Source organism: Plecotus auritus (assembly GCF_963455305.1).
Source record: "Plecotus auritus genome assembly, chromosome: 5".
NCBI classification, from domain to species: domain Eukaryota; kingdom Metazoa; phylum Chordata; class Mammalia; order Chiroptera; family Vespertilionidae; genus Plecotus; species Plecotus auritus.
The window spans coordinates 29,748,994-29,763,411 of record NC_137776.1 but is presented as its reverse complement, the minus strand read 5'-3'; the positions used below and the strand labels follow the sequence as shown (position 1 = coordinate 29,763,411).

Here is a 14,418-nt window from a genome sequence, read left to right as displayed (position 1 = left end):
TCTCAACAGGACCAAATATTTATAAAAGATTAAAATAGCAACATGGTGGTTGGAGTGGGGGAAACTGGTGCACTGTATAAGAAATAAAATAAAATACATATCCCTTTTATCTTTGAAGATGGATACACTACCTTAAACCTACATTTTACATTATTTTTCCAGTAGTTATGACTGCTTTGCCTTACATTCAAGAGCAAGAAAAATTGTAAAATTGTCCTTTTCTTCAGACAGCTAAAAGCTAATCAGTTCCTATGGAGATTTTTTTCTAATCTTTGTGTAGCTACCAGTAGCAGTACACACTAACTACCTGGGGTGATTGCTGAGAGCCCTGTGGCAGATCACCTGAAGCCATCCATCCTTCATTTAATCAGTAATAAACTAAACCTTGTACTTGGACAGAAACTTTAAAATTTTTTTTACAACTTGGTTGACTGAATTCACTCCTTAAAAAAAAGAATTCAACCTAATGTCAAAAGTCCAATGAGGCAGCTATGCAAAGTGAGGGTCAAGAATGTGTACACAAGTTTTAGAGAGAATTTTTCCAAAATGTGCATAATGGAAAAAAAAGATTAGACTTTTTGTATACTTAAGATGCTCTATTTGGTTAGGTTGATTCTGGGTTTGAACTTTAAACATGCTCAAATTAAGTTACTTAGAGCAGTTAAAAAATTATTTCTGGTGGAGAAGAAAAGACAGACCTTAAAAAGTGAAAGGGCATATTTAATGAAAACAGACTTGGAAATGAATACCAAAATACAGCAGTACAGCAAAACATTTAAGTCCTTCTTGGTAAACAAATGCAAGGACCATAACTTCTCATGGGGCATGGATGAGCAAGGCAGAGGGCTGAAACCAAGCTGGCAAGCCAGGATACCTCAATGAATGTCTAAGTCAAGTAGCGATTCCAAATTCCATCTTTTGAGTAGGGATAATATTCAATATTTATGTATTTTGTAAGATTGATTTAGTTAATCTTGAATTTACCTGGGCTGGCATTCATGCTAGATATCCTATCTAATAAAAGAGTAATATGCAAATTGACCATCACTCCAACACACAAGATGGCTGCCCCCATGTGGTCAAAGATGGCTGCCCCCACGTGGACACAAGATGGCCACCACAAGATGGCCAGCAGGGGAGGGCAGTTTGGAGGGACCAGGCCTGCAGGGGAGGGCAATTGGGGGCAATCAAGCCTGCAGGGGAGGGCAGTTAGGGGTGACCAGGCTGGCAGAGGAGGGAAGTTGGGGGCGACTGGACCTGCAGGGAAGGGCAGTTGGGGGAGACCCAGGCCTGCAAGGGAGAGCAGTTGGGGTGGGGGGAACAGGCCTGCAGGGGAGGGCAGTTAGGGGCAAACAGGCTGGCAGGGGAGAAGTTAGGCATCAATCAGGCTGGCAGGGGAGTGGTTAGGGGGTGATCAGGCTGGCAGGCAGAAGTGGTTAGGGGCAATCAGGAAGGCAGGCAGGTGAGCAGTTGGGAGCCAGCATTCCTGGATTGTGAGAGGGATGTCTGACTGCCCGTTTAGGCCCGATCCTATCAGGCTGGAGAGGGTGCAGGCTGGGCTGAGGGACACACCCCCCCCATGCACGAATTTCGTGCACCGGGCCTCTAGTATATATATAAAGCATAAAATGCCTCATAATTTGATGATAAGCAATGATTAATCAGTAATTCAGTTCTCACATGCCCCAGTCCATCTTGGGTAACTGCCAGGTCAGTTTCCTAGCAAAAGTGCACCCATGCACGCTGGTTGGTGCAAATTGTTGCTCCTGAAGGTAACTCTCTCCTCACATGTTAATATCAGAGGCTCCTTGGCTGGGGTAGAAGGCTGCTGACCCACCAGTTCTCCTGGCCAGACTGTTGTCTGGATTCCTGAATCCTTGCCAGGGTTCTTTGGTGGCAAGCAACAGAAATTACTTATGCTAACTGAATGATAAAAGAGGAATTTGTTGGAATAGGGTAGCACACAGAAGTTGAAGAAAAGTTAAATAAACAGGCCTCAGAAGAGTTCAGCCTCAGGGCTCTTGTGAGGATCAAGGTACAAAAACTAACGGAGAATGTTTCAGGCATGCTGTCAGGAAGGATAAGATCCTTGCCCTTTCAGTTGTAGATTGAAAATTCCTGGAGAGGGCACTTGAATGGTTCAGTGTAGGTTATGTGCCCAACCCTTGGCTAAGCGACACTGTGAGGGGAAGAAAGTTTTCTCAGGTACAATCAACATGGTAACACCAGAGGAGAAAAGGAGAGTGGTCAGGAAAAAAGAGCAGACATCCTCTGCCCCGCTTTCTGGTATCACCTGCTTTCTATCTGCCTGTCTGTTGACCTTGTCTTTTCTTACTTCAAGTCCTGGCCAAGTTTGATAACCACTAAGTTTGAGTCAGTCTTCTGTTTGGTTTGACCTAAAGTCTGAAGTCAAATACATTTCCATGGAGCCCTCTGATCTGTGTTCCCCTTATTGTCATCTACTACTTGGCTCTGGTCTCTGGTTAGAACATTCAGATGTTCCTGGGCCACAGTTTCTCAGAAATTCTCCAGATTCATCCTATCCTTATGCTGGTTACTGTTATCCTAGGCTCTTTTGCCCAAAATGCTTAATTTTACCAGAACAATTCAAGATATTTATCTACTTCCAAAATTTTGCAAAATGGCACAGCAAACAGGCAAACAAACGGATCTATTCTTCCTTTGAAAATGCATAACCCTTAGAAATCTATTTACTTAGAAATTACTTTCCATATGTCCCAAAGTCAAATCTTTAAAAAATCCAATGTTAGTGAATGCAGTGTCATTAGGAACAATTCTAATTGAATTCATGTGTATTCCTGTTGATAAATTGAAATTAAAAAATAAAACATATACTTCGTGAAATAATTAGAAACTATTCTTTTTAGAAATGTGTAGCTCAATTGCTCTCTCAGTATGCAACAAAAGATTGTAAAGTAAACTGAAAGACGTCTGACCACCGAGATCTAGTAGGTAAAATCCGAATGATGATTTGGTCAAGTACTGCCGAATATCACTGCTTACCACCGTGAATACTTAGTGAGTTACTAATGCACCAGACAAAGATTTAAGCATTTATAGACATTATCATATTTAATCATCATCATATATATAAACCTATAGGTTCCTATTATTGTCCCCATTTTAAGAGAAGGAAAAAAAAGCTCAACCACTTAGCTAGGGCCACATAGCTAGTTCTCGGTGGAGTGAGTTATATAATGGTTGACTTTCTAGCATCTCAAACAAGTTTGGGCTTGTTAAAATTTTTTACATGAGAAAACAGTCCTCAGATTAAAACAGATGAGAAATGATGGATTCAGAGTTCAGGAAGGTATTATGATTTGAATCAGCAGTCCCTTAACTTTATTTGAATGCATAGCTATGCACATTTTTACTTCTTCAGATGGTCCCAGAGATAGACTGATGGTGATCACCTTTTGGGGGTCTTGGTTAACTACAGTGGTTCTGATGAACATGATCATCTTCAATTTGCTTATAGAATTAGAAACTACCACTCCAATTTTAGAAACAAAAAAGCACTGTCCTTCTTCATAGTGAATAAACAGACAAATTCTAGGCCAATAAAAGCTTACAATAACAACAACAAAGAACCCACTGTATTTAGACCAATTCAGTGATTTATCCAAATGACAGAGCATAGCAGTTTCACATGTAAAAACAAGTCTGGCTTCAGTGAGGTTTTTCTGACTGCTACTTTCTGAAGGTGAACTTTATTAAAATAGATTCCCAGGTAAATCATTTACAGTATGTTAGTGGGTGGATGTTCAGTGTAATTGACATTAGTCTTTTGTTTTGACTTCAGAAACTGTTAAACACATTGCATTCATGAAAAGTATTTGAATCTTATATGTGATGGTTCAAGAGGGGTCTGATTTATATTTTGTTTCAATAGGTGAAGAATATTTTCCTCTTTTACAAAATTGTGGGTCTAAAAGTTTTTTCTTTATTTCAATTCTTGATTTTTTTCTGCACTCCATTTGCTCCCAAGATCATAAAGCAGCCATTATATAATTTACTGAGATTATAATAGATTACAGAGTTTATCAAGTTACTGCTTGACTTGTTATTAAATTAATTCAATTTTAATTTAGATGCATGGTTTAAGCCAGATCAGCCTTCAAGAAACCTAGAAAAAGCCTAAGAGATCCTAGGACCAAATGTTACCTGTTGGGAGGACATAAACATGGAAGAGAGAAGCGTGAGGAGATAGGGTAGATGGAGAGGTGCTGGGAGAGAAAAATGTTGCTCTTTGGTGCATTGATTGGAAATGTGCCATTCTCTCCAAATGCTAAGCCACTTGTATAAAAAATGTATACTGGTTTATCTAATTAATAAGACTCCTACTACTATAGGAGTCTTACAAAAAGATATGTGGGCAAGGATTCATCATAGCTTTGTTTATAATATCAAAAGTTCGGGTGAAATAAACCTAAACATGGTATATCAACATGATGAAATAGGATGCATTTGATTCTAAAAGGTATTTAATTATGTGAGAAAGTAATAACCATATAATGTCAAAAAAGGAAGATACAAAATTCTATATGATCTCACTTTATACAAATATAACAAAATATTAACACTGCCTATTCTAGGTTTTTATATTAGTAGTACTATTTTTATCCTTATCTATAGATCTCAAATGTTCACAAATGGGCATATATTACTTTTATTGTTAGAAAAAAGATCAACATAGAAAAAATATCTTTGCTCTATCTGATAACTAGTTCTAGAGACTTCATCTTGAAACTTCCCAAGGAGCCAGCCTCTGTTTAAAGGATATTCCAAGGGTTTCCTTAGCCCAGTGCGTTGCACTTAAGGAGCTCAGTGAATGGGTATCAAGTGAATTTACACTTTCTACCCTATTGCAGCTGATTACATATTAATGGAATTTGAGGGAGGCTGTAGCCAAAGCTGGTTACATGGCTTCTCTTTTAAATACATGCCAACGAGTCTATATTTTAAAGATTAAAAAAAGAAATAATTTATTATCATTAAATGTTACCCAGGATTATCTCCATAATTAACAGGTATTTTCATTGAAGTGTTTGGAAAGTAACCATAAAAATGATGAAATCACTGGATGAGTTGTAGCATCATTATTCACATGGGATGGTGCAATGTAAATAAGACCGTTCATTTTTTTAATGGGGACAGTGCTGAGGGAGGATGGCATTTCTGCTGATGTTTCTAAATAATGTTATTAGAAAATACCAGCAGCAAAGAATGCACTGAATAATATTTTTGAAAATAAAAAAAACTCCTTAATACATTCCAGGAAGTTGATACTAGGTCACAAAAATAACAGGAGACTTAAATGCGTAAAAAAAAACACCCATATTTGGACTATTGCTTTTCTGACATTGAAACTCATTCCTGTCTCAATACAACCTGGCATTTGTAGAACACTTTCCTGTGTGCAAAATGTGTTCAAGTGCATTATTTCTGGAGATAGGAGGGGTAGGTTTTATCAACCACATCTTATGATAGAGGAAATGGAGAGTCTTGGAATTCAAGTGACCTGCCCCAAACTATCACACAGTGTCTTTCTCCCTGCACAGGATGAGGGGTCTTACTGCTGCCATGCGCTGCTTCTTTTGGATGGCAGGGTGCCTCAGATGCCCTTGCCTGCATGACTGCTCTCCTGGGGTGTGGTGATACTGCTTGTTCAGGTCTTCTGAGGTCTGAATGCTCCGTCTATGAAAGGCCTGAGCAGGTCACAGTGAGTACAAAACTCTGACCAGTTTTGAGGGCACAGCCTCAGGCACATGCAGTGTTTGATTGATCAGTTCTTGGTCCTCGACTCCAACTGCATCAATAGCAATTAGCACTGGTATCTACACAGGCATATAGTCTGGCTTCCAATTGGTAGGGACCTTATCTTATGAGATTTCAGATACAGCATTGTTCTTATTTTTATCACTTTTTGGAAGGGCTTGTGGAATCTGCAAAATAAGGAGAATCCAGCCCTGTTATTAAAAGCTGACCCGGGTTCCAGCTGGGGCAGAGGCTGGGAGAAGGTAAAAGTACCATCAGCAACTCTACATGCTGCTTTCTGCCCATTCCAACAATTTTAAGTACTTTAAAGATAAACTATGTTTTAAAGTCACTGGAATCTTACTACTTTCTGACTCCATTACCCTTACACATTTGCTTCATCTAAACCCTGCATGTTTGCTGTTTATACTGATCTTTGTTCTTCCTTCTTAACTCCACTTAAGTTTTGCTTTCCCACACTTGTCTGGTCCCACCATGTGTAATTTCATTGTTACTGTCTGTGCACTTATCTAAACCTCTCACTTGGTGGCATTCTCTGTGACAGCAGGAAGGAACATTGGTTTAATCTACCTTTGTCCCAGCATCTAGTTGAATGAATAAATAAAGCCTCCAATATTTCATCTGAAAAATAGAGTTTTCTTTTTAGGCTTAGGCCAAAGGGTTCAAGAATCTATTAATTCTTTATTGAATTTTAGTTTTGGTATTTAATAAAATGTTGGCCCCATTCCATGAACATTCATTGAGGACCAGTAGTACCAGTGTGATGCCAAGAGCTGGACCCAGAAGAATGGGTAAGGCATGACACCCATCTTCAAGGAGATCAGTAGGAGAAACCCCTGGAAATAGGTTAAACTCTTTCTAGATTGCAGAAACAAAATAATACTTCAGTAAATAAAAGCATTTCATCGATGCTTTGATTATAAAAGGATAATAGTGTCAAGAATCATTCTTTCTCCCTAGCCAGGTTGGCTCAGTGGATAGAGCGTCAACCTGCGGACTGAAGGGTCTCAGGTTCGATTCCAGTCAAGGGCATATGCCAGGGTTGCGGGCTCAATCCCCAGTAGGGGGCATGCAGGAGGCAGCCGATCAATGATTCTCTCTCATCATTGATGTTTCTATCTCTCTCTCCCTCTCCCTTCCTCTCTGATATCAATAAAAATATATTAAAAAAGAATCATTCTTTCTCAATAACCAAAGCATTTTAAAAATCAATCTTATCTCAAATATTGTTAAGTTAGTTTAATGATGAATAAAGTGGCATCTGACACTCCCTTTAGATTATCTGGGAAGTTTTTAGTAGGAAAGAGCCCTAATAACCAGAACTCCCAATTCTAAACCCACTTCCTGTGCTAACTTGATAAATGCCCTTGGATCAGACCCTCATCTATAAATCAGGAATGCTATTACCTTGACATTGTACTCAGGAATGCATAAAATCACAGTTGATAAATCATCTACATATAAAATTATTTAAAATATGATTTTGTAAATGTTTATCTTCAAGGAGCTCCATTGTAGCATTATCTATACATATAATAGCCTAAGTGACCGAATGACCGGTCAAACGCTCACGAAGGAGCTCCCCCTGGTGATCAGTGCGCTCTCACAGTGGGAGTGCCGCTCAGCTGACTGACCCATCCCAGGGACCCACCAGCATGGTGGCAGCCATTGACTCCTCAGCAGTCCTGCAGGTCCAATCTCCAGAGAACAGGCCAGGCACTGTTGGACGGGCACTGCCCGTACAATCCCGACAGCTCCGTGGCCACTTCCCCTCCCTCGACGCTCCACAAGGAAGAAATGATATAAAAGCAGCTGCCAGGTAGCTCCTGACAACTGCATCCCGGTCCCTCCCACCCTCCTTGGGATGGGCACCAGACGCAGGGCTCATGGCTGGTGAGCACCGCTGTGGTGGCACGAGCCTCTCCTGATCAGGACTGACTGGATGCAAGTCCATGGCAGGCACAGCGGGGCTGAGATGAGTGGGAATGGCAGGCAGGAGCAGCAGGCAGCATTGGAATGCCGGTTTCAGCCCAATCCCCACAGGCCACGCCAAGGGACCCCACCCATGCATGAATTCGTGCACCGGGCCTCTAGTTTCTCAATAATTACAAATAACCAAAATATTCAATAGAAGGGCATTAATAAGTTATGGTACCAACCTGCAATGAAATACACTCTGTAGACATTTAGAAATGATATCTGAAATAGTTAATGACTCAAAAATTTTACCAATTATTATATGAAAAAAAGTAGAATTTAAAAAAAAAAGGTCTAGTCTGCCTGGTGTGTTTCAATGGTTGAGCATGAACCCATGAACCAGTAGGTCACAGTTCCATTCCTGGTCAGGGCACATGCCCTGGTTGCAGGCACAATCCCCAGTGGGGGGTATGCAGGAGGCAGCTGATAGATGATTCTCTCTCATAACTGATGTTTCTATCTTTCCCTCTCCCTTCTTCTCTCTGAAATCAATAAAAATATATAAAAACATATTTTTAAAAAGTCTAGAAGGGGATACACCAAAATGTTACCAGTAAACATCTACAAGTATCATGATTATAGACAGTTTTTATTTTTATATTTCTTTTTGTACTTTTAAACATTTTCTAAACTTTGTACAGCACATAAACCTTGTTTAAAAGCCAGCATGTGAACTCTTCAGCTTTCCCAATATCACATATAAATAAACAACATAAAACTATCCTGTCACGTGGTGAAACTGAAAAATGAAAATTAGCCTTGTTGTCTTGGATCTTTCCAGACATACTTTGTCCTTTGATTCTCAGGGAAAACATTGAAGCTTTCTCAACTTTCCATTTGCAGAACTTTTTTCCTTGAGAACCTCATGTAACAACAAAATATCCCGGTGGGGAAAAAAATCCAGTGACCTGACTGTTTTGTCTACATAATGACGAATCTCCCACGGTTTCTAAATACACTTGAACTCATCTTTAAACAGTGGAATCACTGCTCCAAGACCAATTTAGAGAGACAATCTAATGAACAAACATTGATCTTAAAGTTTAAGGATGGAAAATTCCTAACTTATCCCAAACTACTGTCAGAAAAGTAAAAGATTTTATATGGTTATGTTTTTTGGTTTTGGTCTTGTTTTTTGATCCGCACCTGAGGATATTTTCCCACTGATTTTTAGAGAGAGTGGAAGAGAGAGGGAAAGACAGAGAGAAACACATTGATTGGTTGCTTCCTGCATGACCCTTGACTAGGGCCCAGCTGGGGAGGAGTGTGCAACCCAGGTACGCATCCTTGACTAGAATTGAACCTAGGACCTTTCGGTCTGCAGGCCGATGCTCTATCCACTGAGCCAAACCGGCTAGGGCATATGGTTATGTTTTAAATAGTTCCGAGGATTCCACTTTTTAAAATCCATTAATTCATTGCAATAATTAATACTAAAATGCTGAGAATATCAAGTACTCTTTAAATATATGTGTGTGCATTTATAGGACACATAGCTTAGGTGTGTACACATAAATTGGACCATGAACTGGATTTTTTACCTTCCTTTGTGTGTACATGAATGATTATCAAATTAAGAGCACTGAATCAGGGACAGACTGAGCAACTGCTGTGTTGATCTAGACTGGTTCCCCTTCTTTCCTCTCTCTCTGACTTGCAAGACGTAGCCAAAGAGAAACCAACATGACTTGTCTCCTATTCTGTCACTTGTCCTTTATGTAAGTTGGATTCCCAAGGAGAGAACAAATCTTTAAAAGTGGAGTCATGTCACAGTCCTGAGTGCCATCCCATTGAAGGACCCTCCAGACTGCTTATGGAGGCTGGCACTGTTCTCAGACAACAGTGTGCCCACAAATGCCTGTAGAGCTGGTTAAAATGCAGACCCACTGGGGAGGTTTGAGGTGGGCCCACGTGACATTCTGCCTTCCTAACCAGCATGGGGTTTGGTGGGGGTGGGGTGGGGCTGGTGTTGCTGGTTCTTTGAGTGCAGAGTTCTTCACCTCCTTCCAGCAGGTCCTTAACTGGTTTCACCCTTCCCTGGCTTAGAGCCCCCTCAGGCCCTGGCCTACATTGGCTGCAACAAGGGCTCTTCAGGTGCAGCATCAGCTTCCTGCCCTGGGCCTCACAGCTACATTCAGCAAATTCAAACCCTTCTAGTCTAAATGAGGTTGAGGAGACAATGACAAAGACACATCAACAGGAGTGAAAGAAGAATGTTTTCACCACACCACTTGAGAAGTGGGCCCATTACCAAGTCACAGTGTGAATTCATTACTCATCCAGTACTAATGTCCTGTGAATAGCTCTTTATGTTACAATATTAATTTGTTCAGTGCAAACATTAAGATTATACAATGTTCAGCCACATGCAGTCTTGTGGACTGATATCACCTTACACAATGAGCAATTTTCCATCCTCCATGAGCACAACCACCCGGACCCCACCCCCTCGGGGTACCGTGGTTCCCTGCTTCCCTTTCCTCACTCCACCTCTAGCAAAATACTCAGCATATGCATTCCCCTTGTGGTGAGTAATTTAACTCAACTTTTTCTCTTTCTTTTTACAAAAAAACTTCTGTTAGTCTGGTTTTATTCTTTGACAACCCAGAAGCCATAAAATTGGAAGTGCCTGGCCTCTCTCCGCCATGGAGAGACTGTGGCCTGGCCACACTCTTTAATGCTTCCCAAGGCTGTCTCCGTGTAAGGGCTTAGCCTGTGAGCCAGTTCCTTAGAGAGGTGTTCCCAACTACCTCTAGCTATGGTAGAATCTCTCCTCCGTCACCACATCCCATCCTGTCCTGGCAGGCACCACGATCTAGTTACACACTTGTTTGCTGGGCTGGTTGTCTCCCTGCCCTACTCTGCTAGACTCCTAACCATGGCCAGGGATGCAGACTGTCTAGTTTTTCAGTGAATCCCCAACACCTGGCCACATGTCTAAGTCTCTGTCCCATGCTCTCCTTCCTTTTCATAGTAATAACCAAATAATTACAGCTAGAATATAAAAACTGGCTACTTACTTTGTACCAGGCATTGTACTGAATATTTTATCTACAATACATAAAGTACCACCACTTTCAGATAGCAAAAACATTGCTCTTTCAGGAGGTAATTGGTACAAGGTAACATTGAACCTGCTACCTGGCTGAACTCTAGTGATATCTAGTTTATAGTTGAAGAAGAAAGGTGAGGTGTGCCATATTGGTTTTTAATATATCTCTCCTTATCTCCATTCTTTTCTCCAAGTGTTGGCTGTTTTGGTAATGTTTCTTTAATTCTTTATGCACATAACTTCCTCATATTTTGATAGTGGGGCAATATAATTGAATATATACAAATGGGAATGTGTATAGCTTTAAGCATTTGTAGCCAGGGCCAACCACCTTAACTTTTTGGAGAAAAAGTTGTATAGATATTTAGGCACAACCCATATCGAATGGTTCTAGAGTTTTCTTTTATTATTGAAAATTAAAGTAGATTTTAAAAATCTGAAAATTACAAACAACAGAAGAGAGAACTAAAAATTGAAAGATGGCCCTAACTGGTTTGGCTCAGTGGATAGAGCATCGGCCTGTGGACTCAAGGGTCCCGGGTTCGATTCCAGTCGAGGGCATGTACCTTGGTTGCGGGCACATACCCGGTAGGGAATGTGCAGGAGGCAGCTGATCGATGTTTCTCTCTCATCGATGTTTCTAACTCTCTGTCCCTCTCTCTTCCTCTCTGTAAAAAATCAATAAAATATTTAAAAAAAAATAAAAAAATAAAAATTGAAAGATGTGTATGAATATGTTTCATAGAATGCAGCCTGGAGGGAAGCAGCACCAGAACAAAAGCTCAAAATGCTACAACTTGGTCTCAAGTACAACTGGTATTGGTCTCATAGGGAGTCTGCATAACCCTCTTACTTCATGACAGTTGCTCTGTGGAGAGAAGAATTTTATCCAGTGGCTCCTGTCTCCCACTGGTCAAAGATTTGCCCCATAGGTGTTAATTCCCTACATTTCTAGAGCACAATAAGAAGCCATGAGATAGAATCTACAGAAGCCATTAGGCTGTGCCTGTGTCAAGTCTGTGGCCAAGGTGACAGCTGGGGAGTAAGTCCCCACAGCCCAGGAGCAAAGTGAGGCCAAGAGGAGCTGAGCAGCATCTGAAAGGGTTCTGATATAAGAAGTTAGGAGAACTGGAGGAAAAGGTGAGAAGGTCCAGCATGCATCCTAACAACTCTAGGAGTAGAGTGGGAAAGGAGAAATATAAAAAAGAAATATCTGACAATTTTCAAGACTTGATGAAAAGTATAGAATCTCAGATAAATATCCACTGAGAAGGATATATTAAGAAACACATGTGCACATACATTATAATTTTAATAGCATGATCAAAAATCTTGATCTAATTGATTTACATAGAAATCTTCAAAGTCAGATTACCACAATTCAATAAAAAAAGATAACTAGAAAATCCCCATCTTTTTGGGTATTAAAAATAAATAAACATCTAAATAACACATAGGACAAAGAAATCAATTAGAAAAGATTTTAAAATTTAATGATATTAAAATAGTGCTTATTAAAATGTGTGCGGTGCAGCTAAAGCAGTATTTTAGAGAAAAATTTTTAGCCTTAAATGCATTTCAACTATTCAAAGTTGCTTTATTAAAGTCAAAATACAAAATTCAACTGTGTTTTGCTCTATCTTTAATAGTTAGACTATTAAGTTTTGCAAAATATGCCATTTACAGTAGCGATAAAATATTAAATACTTTGAAATTAAAGAAATAGAAAACCCTAAATCATTGTGAGAAAGTAAAGCCCTAAATGAACATACCTATATATGAAAACAGACTCAAATATGAATGAGTGCTTGCTACACATGTTCACAGATGTAATACTACAAAACAGCAAGGAAAAGAATGGACTGTTCAATAAGTAGTGTTGGGACAATTTGCTACCTCTATGGAAGAAGATGAAATCATGTTCTATAAGTAGAAAACAATTGCAGGATTAAAAGTTCTAAATGTAAAAGTGTTAAACTGTAAAACTATTAAAAAAAATAAGAACATTTTTATAATCCCAGGGAAGGAAAGGATTTCTTAAAAAGATCCAAACCACAAAATACTAAGGAAAAAAATGGATAAGTTTGAGATTATAGTAGACAAAAAATGTTATACATTAAGGTACCAATAATTAAATGAGAAGATAAATCAAAGACTGGAATAAAATATTTTCTGCACATTTAAATGGCAAAATTTATATATATATATATACATATATATATATATATTTTTTTTTTTTTCTAGAGTTGGCCCTGTGCATTGGTGGATTTAACCAACCTCTGCTGGAAAACTGTATTTTCCATGTGCAGTTGGGAATGAGGAAATACATATATACTGGATTTCATATATAAATTAACATATATTCTAATTAATTAGCAACAAAAAGGACAAAGGTCACAGTAGATAAACAGGCAAAGAGCTCTCCATGCAATTCACTCCGAGGGAAATATAAACTGCCAATTAAAATATGAAGATTCACAAACTCACTAGTCAACACAAGATCCTATTTCACAACTCATTAACATCTAAGCACTCCAAGTTTTGCTAAGGATATGGGGATATAGGTATTTAGGCTCACTGTTGGTACAACCCTTTTGGAGCTCGATTTGACAATTTCTAATAAAATTTAAAGTATGCTTTCTTTATTAAGTCTTTCTGAATCCCATCTAGGAATGAAAAGTTGGGTTGTTACCATGGCACATACACAAAGATGTACATTTCAACTTTGTAGAATAAAAACATGGAAACAAGCTTATTGAGTTAAGGGGCATGGAAAAATGAACTGTGCTTTATTTATATAAGTAGATACTATTCAAGAGCTATGCATCTATATGTATATAAATAAATCAATTCTATGTGTATCAACATGAATAAAAGGGACTCTCCAAAAAACATATACTGGATTTCATGCAAGCCCCAATAGGTATGTGTAATGTGAAACTATCTTTTACAATTGAAAGACCACAAAACTATATATATAGAAACTAACACACACACAGAGTATAAATACAAAACCATGCACTGGGAATGATACACAATTGACCCTTTTAAGGGGCATCCCCTCCCTCAGCACAATAAAGTATCTTGGTGTCTTGGTGTAACTTTTGACTCTACAGTTGGCCCTGTGCATTGGTGGACTCAACCAACCTCTGAAAACAGTATTTACCATGTGCGGTTGGGAATGAGGAAATACTGTTGTTTTTTGATCCACGGTTGGTTGAATCTGCTGATAGGAAATCCGAGGATGTGAAACCCTGGAATAGGAAGGGCTATTGCATTTACTTAAAAAAAAATTAGTGGACTCACAGTTCAAACCCATGGTCAGCTGTGTGCACACCTCGTGGGGGTGGGAGATGGATCAAAGACTGTTTGTGACCTTCTCTATTTATACATTGTTTTTCCTAAGAAAAACAGGTGAGAGCAAACAGGTTAAAGCTTATTCATGCTTGCTTACTCTTGAGGACAGATACAATGGTGTCTGTCCCATCACTTCCTGTTAGTTTGAAATATTTCCTAACTCAGCTTATGTTTTTAAATTTAGAAATGAATTATGTTGAGAGAGTATCCTCCCTAAATCCAGTTATTATTCA

At 39.2% G+C, this 14,418-nt stretch overlaps 1 protein-coding gene across 1 annotated transcript in view; it reads right to left on the bottom strand.

Annotated features, from left to right (window-relative positions):
• The window catches only part of COL4A3 (collagen type IV alpha 3 chain), a gene marked incomplete at its 5' end in the record, with an annotated part of 120,583 nt that overhangs the window by 104,064 nt on the left and 2,101 nt on the right, over nt 1-14,418 (bottom strand). The window lies entirely within an intron of this gene.